The sequence below is a fragment of the Podarcis bocagei genome (assembly GCF_964188305.1).
Source record: "Podarcis bocagei genome assembly, chromosome: 5".
Lineage (NCBI taxonomy): Eukaryota > Metazoa > Chordata > Lepidosauria > Squamata > Lacertidae > Podarcis > Podarcis bocagei.
In genome coordinates, this window is record NC_138129.1 from 84,006,076 (window position 1) to 84,018,216 (window position 12,141).

The following is a 12,141-nucleotide window of genomic DNA, read 5'->3' on the forward strand; positions in this document are numbered from 1 at the left end:
CGGATTGGACTCGGACACCGCCTCACGGAAACCCACGGGACCAGCACACTCTTCCTTCATTCTCATCTTCCCACCAATCCTTCTCCGTTCCTCCTTCTACTTGGTTTTCAGTTTTCTCTCTCTCTTAACAATTAGTTATAATTCTGTGGGTATCAAGCATTCTCAGTCCTCATTGAGCTGTTTTCAGCCCCCCCCTTACATCCTTATTTTGGTCACTGACCAGAGTGCCCCTCCCTTACAGATTCTCATCCACCCCGTCATCTCTCCAAAAGTCTATTTGTATTACGGCAAAACTCAGGGTTACCCAGACTCTGCTCATACCTCCCTCTTGGGTACGGCTATTGGCGTTTTGGTTACATAAGCACTAGGTTGATGGAATCAAAATTTAAATGTAGGATGATTACCCTGATCTAAGAGGAGAGACTCACATGTAGAAATAGGCTTCGTTGTGCACAGCTGATGCGGAAGGGAATGCAAACGTGGTGCTTATCCAAGCTCCACTGAAAAGGATGGGTGCATATTTTAATGCAGATGGGGAATGATGCAAATCTTCATACGGATCCGCTAGCTGTTGCACATGACTAGTCAGCTGCAATTAGAGCCGGATTGTGGAAAATATGTGTTTCTGAGATGCGGTACGTTAGGGCAGGCAGTAGACCCACAAAGTTTTCTGACTCCCAAATGTTCAACAATAGCAACACCAAAAAAAATTGCTGCTGAAACAAAGGAAGTTGGGTGTGGGGATAAACCAGGACTAGATTTTTGAGTGAAAGAATGGTGAGCTCAGTTATGATACTGGAAATGAATTCTCACACAAAGCATGTGTTTGGAAAAACTCGGTTCCTAATTCTGAGTGTAAATCCTTACACAATTTTGTACCGAACTGCTGTTGGTGTGACTCAAAATTCTAGTCCTCAAGCTTATTCATTACCATTAGGTTCATCACAGGGATCTGTAACATGGCCATTGACCATAGTTTCTCTGCCACTGGCCATATGATTTCGCACTAGTCACTGGTAAATCCTAGCCAATCCACATTGCCCCCCACATATAGCTGACTACGCCATATTGTGACCAGTAGGATTGTAACTTACTGGTAGAGCACACATTCAAAAGGTCCCTGATTCAATTTCTGGCTTCTCTAGGTATGGCTGGGTGAGGTCTCTTCCTGAAACCATGGAAAGTTGCTGGCAGTCAGTGTAGACATTCCTGAGTTAGACTAGTGGTCTGACTCAGTTCCTATGCATATGCCCTTCCACAGAGCTATGGTCCCTGTAGCTTTGTGTCTCCTCATTTCACAACTCTGTTCCATTGCTCAGATGCACATGCAACACATTCAGAAACAGTTACAGACTATACAGCTCACAGAGCAGTAATTTACTAAAAAACTTATTTATCTCCCTAAATTAGTAGCCAACCAACTGAATCGAAAATTGTCAGTATGGGGAAAACATTCCCCCCCTCCCCCCAAAATGCTTCCACCTTGAGAAGTAATCTAAAAATAAATTCATTTAGATAAATTAGGCCATGAAAAATGAAATTTGCTTTCTCAAGCCAGATGACCTAAATGGCGAATTCTGACAGCGGCCAAGAAAACAACGTAGCAAGGAAAGGCTTTGCAGAATATTGATTTAATGCATCACTTAAGCAACAGAATATCTCAAACCAACATTATCCATGCTCTATTTCCCTATAACTTGGACAGTTTATCTATTCACTTCTCTCAAAGGAACACACACATATTTCTACATGAATTGATTCTATCTGAGGCATTGCTCTTTGCCACAGAGACAAAATGGAGTTCCTGTTCAGCTCACCCTCTGTAAGACAGATGCACTTTCTCAAATCCTAAATTAAGGCATAGGGATGGGAGAAGTATTTGATTCAGTTCACATTTAAAAGCAAACCTGCCTGATTTGCACTTTCTGAAACATTACGTGAACCGAAACACAGAATTCTTTGAAATTTGCAGTTCTCTGAACTTTGCAAGGGACGAGTAATGTGTACAACAATGTATATACTAGGGCAAAGTGTGCTTAGGGGAAATGATGCACAAAAATACATTGTATTAGAGGGAAACCTCCCTTGCCAGAGAGAAGCACACTTTAAGAACCCCAATTGTGCATTAGCTGTCATGTTCCCACCTGCTCATATGATGATAGGTGTAGCGAGGGGTGGAAGTTTTGTAGAAACAGCCTCATGGGACACATTTATGCCCATGGGCCAGAGGTTCCTCACCCCTGCCTTACTGCTGATGCATAAATGCCAACTATTCACCCCAAGGGCAAAACAAAGTGGCACTTGGGGACACCAACGAGGTGGGATTAGAAAGTCCCTGCCCTGTGTGACCCCAACCACTGAGAGCCAACCAACTCCACAGGGCTGCACCTCAGCAACAGAAGGAAGACGATGTCAGTGAGGACAGAGGAAGCCCCGAAGAGACCTGAGGCAGATCAGGGCTTTGCTTAGGCTCCTCAGCCTCCCCACCTAACAGCTGATGTGTGGGGTAGCGCAGCAGCTGCTGCCACTTTCCCCTTTGGTCTTCCACCCACCAGCTGACGCTGGGGCTGCAACTGTAGCTGAAGAGAGAGTTATATGGAGAGAGAGTGGGTGAGAGTGAGCTGGAGAGCAGGGCAAAATAGGCATTTAGAGGCTTTTTAGAGGCTGCTCCCCACTTACGCGATTTCACTTACATGAGGGGGCCCATAAGGGGAGGGGGAGATGCCTGTATAGAACAATTCTCTGACACAGTATAAGGTAGATTCCCATTTCAACTTATTGTTTCCTGATCATCTGTGAATGTGAGTAGACTTAGGGAACTGACTTATGCACTGATGACCCCCTTTTGTGCAGACTGCTTTGGCGGGCTGGGCTTTCACCATGCATGCTATCCACTTGTACTGTGCCATAATGGTTAGTGGGCAGGGCACTTTATGCTGGAGTACCGTTTAAGATGCTCTCAGGTCTTGTCCCACCCCTGCAATTCTAGGATTCTATAAATTACCAAGGACAGCCACTTATAGCAGCAAAGAATCAACAGCCTCTTAGAAAACTGTTTCATATTTAAGCCATCTTGAAAACATCTGAATTCTAGCGTGTGCTTGCTAGGCAGCTACCTTAAATGATTAAAACTGTGCAATTTGCAGCTTCATGCGCTTTCAAAATAATGCATCTATGATGAGGCCATGCACTGGGCTTTGCTTCCCACAAAGAAAGCCAGTGATGTGGGCAGAAATATCTTTATGGTATTAATATCTCATATATAAAGTTTAAAGCCATTTCTTTCGCAGTAAGCTATGGGTGGAGTGTGAAAGAAATCTGCAGGGCAGATGGGATTCAGATGGATGTTTTAATGAACACCTTGTTGATCTGAGACCACCCAAAAAGTGGAACAAGAGTGGAGAAGGGCCAACTACCTAAGCTCATTAGTAAGACTACTCCCCCCCCCCCCGCACCAAAATTTAAATGTTGGAAATAAAAGGGGCACTTATCGTATTGGGGCATCAGTTTTGTACTATTGAAATATGATATTATGAAGAAAAGAAGACTGATCCAAGAAAGGTCTGCCAATGTCAAAATATGGACAGGAAACTGTAAGAGCTTAAATTATCAAAGAAATATGCATTTCTCTCCCAGCTTGGTACCCTCAACAAGGGAACAGAAAGATACTTCAGTTTTTGCGTATCTGAAACTGGGATTCAGTGTAATAACTAGAGATGTATGGACCACCCTCCCAAGAATGCTCGCTAATTTCACTGAAAGCATTTTAGATGCTTCCTCAAAATCCTTTGATAGTTTGCCCAAGCACCAGCCACTTAAATTACTCCCATGATTTACTGTTGGTCAGGGTTGGAGGATCTGTGGCCTTTCAGATGTTGTTGTACTCCAACTCCCATTGGGGCATGGCTAGTGGTGAGGGATTATGGGAGTTGTAGTCCAGCAACATCAGAAGGGTCACAGGTTCTCTGCTCCTGTCTTATGTGAAATTCAATGGCATATGAACAATGAAGACTTAAACTGTGGGAGTCATTCTAAGCCCCCTATGAATCCCAGAGACTGTAGTTTTGTGAGATGTAATTATAGCCTTGGGCTGATAAATACATTGCAACCTTTTAAATGTGTCTGTGGGAAGCGGGGTTATTGCTCTGCTGTTTTGTTTTACTTATTTTCATGTTTTTATCCTGTACTTTATTCTGTGAACTGCACTGAGATCTTATGATGAAGGGCAGTGTATCTATCAATCTATCAATCAATCAATCAATCAATCAATCAACCAACCAATCAATCAAATAAACAGTGGAATCCAACAACATCTGGAGCAGTGTTCCCCAACCTTGGGCCTCCAGCTGTTTTTGGACTACAACTCCCATCATCCCTCGCTAGCAAGACCAGTGGTCAAGGATGATGGGAATTGTAGTCCAAAAACAGCTGGAGGCCCAAGGTTGGGGAACACTGATCTGGAGGACTCACAGGTTTCCCATTCCTAAACAAGAGTAAGGTCACATACACACAATGCAGTAAAAGCACATGCATCCCTGCAAAGAATCTTGGCAATTTAAGAGACCCTGTTTAGTTCTAGACAGAATATGTGACAGCAGGAAAAAAAATTATGGACAGGGTGTGTGGAGGGAGAAAAATATGACTTAGAAGTCTCCAGAAGCCCAAAGCAGAACTAGAAGGACAATCATATATTATGATGGGACAAAAGGAACTTTGAAAACAGAATTACTTGAAATTTAACTAAATTTAACTAAATAGTTCAATTTAAAACCAACATTTGAAGAATTCCCAGATTTCAGGTCAGGAGGTACACCAGAAGGCACTAAACTTCCACTACACTTTTTTAAAAACAGCAGCAGATATAACTTAACGTCTGTAACAGAGTCTGATGCTAAAGTGTTGGCTCTGCAGCCTTGCTGACTGAAGCTTAAACAGGATATAAACAGTACAGGAAAGCTCTTAAATAGCCAGTGCAGGGTATTATTTCCTATGGCTGAACTTTCCCTAAGCAGCCTGCCATACCAAGAGAGTCTACCTTGACTTGAGAAAATGACTTTAAGCTGGTTTCCAGGTGATTTCAATTTCCTACCTACATGTTATTTGGAAAATCTTTTTAACAGATGCTGACCGTGTAAAGTAGGGGCAGCCAAAGTCTCTAAGCCACACACCAAACTCTTCATATGTACAAGATGCTTTTATTCTCCCCATATCTCATACTGTCTGTTCCTCTCCTAACATCATGAATGGGCTATATATGGCTGGGTGGGAGAGAACGAGAGACAGGGAAGGGGGAGGGAGGTCAATACAGTACTGTACAGTGAGCAGAGACTCTTAATCTCAGGGTAATCATATTGGGCAAAAGATTTCCCCATTGCAGTGGGTTGGACTAGATCAGTGTTTCCCAACCTTTTTTGGGCAAAGGCACACTTGTTTGATGAAAAAAATCTTGAGGCACACCACCATTACAGCCCCGTGACGTCAGCGCGCAGCGTCACGCCGGGAGGGACGCACGAAAGTGTAAGTTTCAATTTTTTTCCCTCCCCCTTGCCGGGGAACCTCCAAGCTTTGGGGGTGGGGGGGGGAGGAGGCAGCAAAGCGAGGCAGGAAGGAGAGCGCGGCTTGGCTGGGTGAGCTTTGGCAGGGGCAGGGAATGAGAGCCGCGAGGCGGGCGCTGCGGACGGAGGCGCTGCCCGCAAAGCTCGCAGGCAGCCAGGCAGGCAGACGGCGAGAGCCCCGCGCTGGGCGGCCTCTCCTCGCTGCCGCCGCCCCGCCTCTCGCCGCCCGACTCGCCCGCCTCCCTCCAGGCAACATCTCGCGGCACACCAGGCAACATCTCGCGGTACACTAGTGTGCCGCGGAACAGTGGTTGGGAAACACTGGACTAGATGACACTAGTTGTCCCTTAAAGGGTAAAGGGGACCCCTGACCATTAGGTCCAGTCGTGGCCGACTCTGGGGTTGCGGCACTCATCTCGCTTTATTGGTCGAGGGAGCCGGCGTACAGCTTCCGGGTCATGTGGCCAGCATGACTAGGCCGCTTCTGGCGAACCAGAGCAGCGCATGGAAACGCTGTTTACCTTCCCGCCAGAGTGGTACCTATTTATCTACTTGCACTTTGACGTGCTTTCGAACTGCTTGGTTGGCAGTAGCTGGGACCGAGCAACGGGAGCTCACCCCGTCGCGGGGATTCGAACCACCGACCTTCTGATCTGCAAGCCCTAGGCTCTGTGGTTTAACCCATAGCACCACCCGCGTCCCAGTTGTCCCTTCCAACTCTACAATTGGATGATTCTATGATAAGTTCCATCCATGGCCTTTGTACTTTCACTAGAACCTGTGCACAGAGTCTCACCACATGCACAGGTGCATTTGCATTAGGCTCTCAATGTATGTTCCAATGGATGTACATAAATCAGAGGCAGAATTCCACCCTACAGAATGCACATCCTGCACATCTGTGTTCATTTGGCCATTTTAAAAACAGAATGCAGAAATGTGACCTCCATATCTATCCAGTTTGCAGGCCCCATTTGCAGACCTGGTTTGGACTTTTGAAAGCCTTTCATGGCTTAAGCTCTGAGGACTTGAAGGACTGTCTTCAAATGTTCCTACTTGTGCATTAGGGTCTTCTGTAACTGGCCTCCTGTGGGTGCCTCTGCTATCCACACCATAAATTTAAGGTGCATGGCTCACACCTCAAAGAATCTCAGGAACTGCAGTTTACCCCTCACAGAGCTAAACTTCTCCACACCCTTAACAAGCCACAGCTCCTAGGGTTCTTTGGGCGAAGCCATTGCTTTAAATGTGCTTTAGATGTCTGGATGGCGAGGAGAGACTTCGGTTGGTCACCTGTTTTTGGAATGGGGGCCAGGTAGGAATATTTCCCAATGTGGCAGATTGGCTGTGGCCACTTGGTTTTTGCCTACCTCTTGGCAATCGTCACAACTTTGTAAGGTTTGGCGGTTAGGCATTGGTTTAGGGGAATGTGGGGAGGGGAGGTGCGGCCATCACCTGCCCCTCCAATGAACAGGGTATTCCGTTAAAGGAATATGGGGGTCTGGATCTAGTCCAAAGCACAGAGAGGGACTAGGGCCATGCCAGGACCCCCAGGAACCCCAGGGGTGAGCACCAGTCAATATACACTGCAGGGTGGGGCAGGAGCCAGATATAGTTTGATACCAATCCCTAAGCCAATACCAGTCACATTTGTGTATTTTAATAAAGTTGTGGCCAAAATTTGCCCATTAACATTTAAACTAAATTCTGTCTCCACTGTGTCTTCATTTCCATTCGGGATGGGTTTTGGGGCTCAAAGCACAACTCCCTGTTGTGTAACGCTACCCTCAGAGAGCATTTACATCATTCTCCTTTCGGTCTCAGGCAAAGACATTTATTATTATGAGCTTCTTTGAAGTCGTTTTAATCCTGGTGTCTGTTCTATGATGTTTTACTTTTTTGTATCTTTCAGATTATTGTATTTTGTGTATTTACATTTTAATTGTTTTATTATTCTTGTAAACTGCCCTGGGAATATGACTGAAGGGTGGAATAAAATATGTCTACTACTACAAGTAGTTAAATTTGTCTCCTCCTCTTCCTCCTTATTTCATTGAAAGAGGGAGTGTGGCTTTCATTTCTCCACCAGTGGAGTGCATGTTCTCTAAATAAAAGTATGTGGCAAATTTAACCAGAGAGAGCTTTAAAAAGGGGGGAGGGAGAGCCTCAAGGGAAAGTCTTGTAAGTTTTTCAGGTGCCACAAATTGAGTATGGCATTCAGTTTTGGTGGGCTACATCCTGCTACATCAAAGTGTTATCCTGAGTTACCTGGGTGTGTTTCTTCTTGAGATTGATAAGTTTCCATTCCATACAGCAAACTCAGGACAACACTTCATGCATCTGATGAAGTGGATTTTAGTCACCAAAGGCTTATGCCATAATAATTTTCTTTTTTTTAAAAAAAATATTTTTTATTGCATTTTTTCCAGATACAACTGAATCAGATATACAAAGAAATAACAGAAAAGAAAAGAGAAAAAGAAAAAGAGAATCATCTTTCCAAAACATTTTTCCATAACCAACCGGACTTCCCCACGTCTCCCTCACCATGCGTTCTTTACAATAAAAATATCAGCAAATTATAACCTTGTTTCATGTATTCTTTTGTTCTTTCAAATAATTATATTTTGGGTTTAAAATACTTATTGTCAATTTACTTTAAAAACAAATGTAATATTGTTTTAAACATTAGTCCTTTCATTAATATAACTTAAATTCCCCTAACATCGTATCTTATTGCTGAAGCTGGATTTTCCAAATCATGCAAATTCTTAACATTCATATAACTTATAAAATTTTTGTAGATAATCCTTAAATTTTTTCCAATCCTCCTCCATTGTTTCTTCTCCCAAATCTCGGATTCTGCCAGTCATTTCAGCCAGTTCCATATAGTCCATCAATTGCGTCTGCCATTCTTCCAGTGTGGGTAGATCTTGTGTCTTCCAATATTTTGCGATGAGCATTCTTGCTGCTGTAGTTGCATACATAAAAAAAGTTCTATCCTTCTTTAACACCTTCTGGCCGACAATGCCCAGGAGGAAGGCCTCTGGTTTCTTAGGAAAGGTGTACTTAAACACCTTTTTTAGCTCATATGCCATAATAATTTTCTAAGTGTTTAAGGTTCCTCAGGACTCTTTGTTTTGCTGCGACAGACTAACACGGCTACACAGCTGAAAATCAGGGCTAAGATACTGCTTATATACTGTTGGAAACAAATGAATACCCACAGGATTTCTTCATTGTAAACCAACTTCTTGGGCTCTTGACAATGAATAGTGTTTCCTCAAAAATATCACAAAGGGGTACATTTTGCTGTCTTTGGCACTTCGAAAGTATTTGTACACAGAACCTTTTCAACTCCCATTCAGGACTGCAAGTGTTTGTTAAATGCAATCTAAATTACTGCGTTAAAGACAAAACATCTGACCTAGAATTCCAGGTAGTAGATAAAAATATACTGCTCTAAGGGTCAAATTTGATACAAAGAATTAATTTTAAGAAAGTGTCCTTGCAGATGACAGAGCTATGCTACAAGGCTTCCTAGAGAACAAGCATAAATCTGCAAGTCTCACTCACCTATAATGTATGTACCTCAGGTGAGTATAGGAACACTAAGAGATAGGCTTCAAAAGGAACCACATTGTATAGAAAAGGAGAGTTTTTCTCCTGTGGACATGTGTGGACAAGGACACATGGTAATGGTACTTGTAGTCTGTGATATCAGTAGCAGATATTGGCAGATTCAGGTGGATGACAAGAGTTCCAAGCTCTGTACACTCAAATTGTATAAGATTACCATTTAGTACCTCCTTGGCTTTGGAGGTGTTCCAAAGGGAGATCCAAAGGACATTTCAACATCTGCTGTCACATGCTAGATGGGTATCCTAGTGTGGGGGAAGACCAAGAAGGAACATAATAAGAAGCTGACGCTACTTGAGGGATATTTGAGAGAATGCTGCAAGGGTAGCCAACATGGTATTGCTGTACTCCAGCTCCTATCCTCCCTGACCATTGGCTATACTGGCTGAGGCTAATGGGATTTGTAGTCCCGGATATGTGGAAGAAGTCTTGTTGGCCGTAATCTAAAGGAGAAGGAAAAATCTGATCCTAAACCTCCACTGCCTTGCTGGATATTTTTGAGAGAAGAAAAGACAAAGGAGCAAACCACACACAGATCCAGTGTGGAGTTCCTAAGACGGTTGAATGGCGCCTCGTATAACTCCTTCCAGCAACTCCTGCAGCCAAGCTGGTGCCAAACATGTTTCTCTGCTTTCCTTTCAACCATATCAGCGAGGCTGAGAGGGGGAGTCTTTTCATGTGAACAGCCCAGGACCTCCATACACACTGCCCAGCCTTGTGCCTGGGGGAGGTTGCTTTGGTGATGCTAATGCAATGGTTTGACTTCACCCCCAGAGGTGCACTCCATTGTCCCTTGAGACAGATGGGTGCCAACTATTTTCCTGTTTTGTTGTATTTCTGTTTTGTTCTCTTCATTTGTCAAAAACTTCCATAAAGCTGGGACCGTCCCTGGAAAATCAGGACATTTGGCGGGTACGATGTATTCATGGAGACCATAAGAAAGTGGAGGGTGTGGTGGGCCAGAATTGTCTAGGGCAGGAGTGGGGAACCTTTGAGGCTCTTAAAGTTGCTGAGCTACAACTCCCATCATACTTGGAAATTGGCCATTCTTGCTAGGAAAACAACCCCCATCACCTCATACAGGTGTATGATAGGCTGTTGTTCTGAACCATGATGGAAGCTGTAATCCAAATCATCTGGAGGGCACCAGGTTGGGGAAGCCTAATGGACATTATTTAAGAGTAAACAGCCTAGTGGAAATTTTCAGGCAGATTTTTAATGTATTTGGTAAAGTTTGCCTGAATTTGACAACAGGAAACCATATCCCAAGAAGCTATGTTTTCCCAAGCTTCAATTGGAAAAATCATGTTGGCAGGTACAAGGTGCTGAATTTCTTTTTAAAAACACACACAAAACCCCCAAAACCCACAGCTGTAGAAATGTCTCGAAGTAACGAGTGACTTCCCTCCAGGCAAGAATCAACAAAATTTCTCATTTTCATGCAAGTGATCCATAAAATGACAATATTAGCATGATGAAATATTTGCTTAAACGTATGGAAACAGTCTGTGTATCCGCTGAAGGGTAAGCATGTCAAAACAGGGTGATGCACACAGTTTAACAAGTAACAGGCTTTCAAAAGACAGAAGCATGAATGCTTTTAAAATGTGCAGAGGCTTTTTCTAAACGCAGCACATGCAATCCTAACCGACCTTAGGGTCACTCGTGCATTTCAATTAGAAGTGAGATATTATAAACAAAAGCAAGATAGCTCCAGATTCTGTTAGATTTGCCCCCTTTTGTTTTGCAGAATTCTGATACTTTGAATCAAGTGCCTCTGACCATATCCAACATTCTTTCTATCCTAGGGGTGTATTTTCCCCTTCCTTTTTTTTTAAAGTAGAAGACCAAAGTTCCTTGATCGTGTAAGTCTCTTGTGCGGGAATTATTTGCTAGGAGATCAGTTCATTATCCTCAGCAAACCACTGGCCCTGGCCTAAAACAACTATGCATAAACTCTATGAAATAGCTTTTATCATGGGAACAGCAAAATCGAAAACCACCATTACAACAACAGAACAAATAAAACTATTGAAGACATCAGTAACGGAAGGGAAACCTTCCTGATAACAATTCTTCCTATAGCCATAGAGGTTTTTTGTGTTGTTGTTTTTTTTGGATTTGATATCCCGCTTTATCACTACCCTAAGGAGTCTCAAAGCAACTAACAATCTCCTTTCCCTTCCTCCCCCACAACAAACACTCTGTGAGGTGAGTGAGTGAGGCTGAGAGACTTCAGAGAAGTGTGACTACCCCAGGGTCACCCAGCAGCTGCATGTGGAGGAGTGGGGAATGGAACCCAGTTCGCCAGATTACGAGCCTACCTCTCTTAACCACTACACCACACTGGCTCTGTAGAGCACATGCTTCCTACCACTGGTATGTCTTACAGCCCCTGAAAGCCAGAGAAGATGTGGTCCAGCAAACCTCCTCTGGAAGGCCCTACCCACGGTGCCACCACTGCTAAGCTCCTGCTGAGCATAACCTTTAATTTACACAGTATGTCCCTTCCATAATATTTTGCTATGTTCTGGCATAAACTTTAGCTAGAAAATCACATGGTGCATCAGCAATGGCACAGGGGCTGAGCCACACCATTCCTCAGCTCTTTGCAATGAGACACAAACTACTTCGTTTTGAAGGCAGCTTGCTTCGTAGGGGAAGATGCTGAATGTGTACCACTTTCATTCACAGCCCCCCCTTGCACTGGGAAAAATATAATATACACATATCTCCTTACCTATATAATATTTTTAAAACACTATACCCAGTTTGTTCCTAATCCTGGCAAATGCTGACATTCAGACTGGCGATTTAGAATGAGATCACACATTTAAAAAAACAGCAGCAAGAAAATAAAACAGAAATGACTGTTCTTTAGAGTGAGGTTTCTTTTATTACGATTTCTTTCCACTTTAATTGAATGAAAGAGAGAAGAAAAATTAAA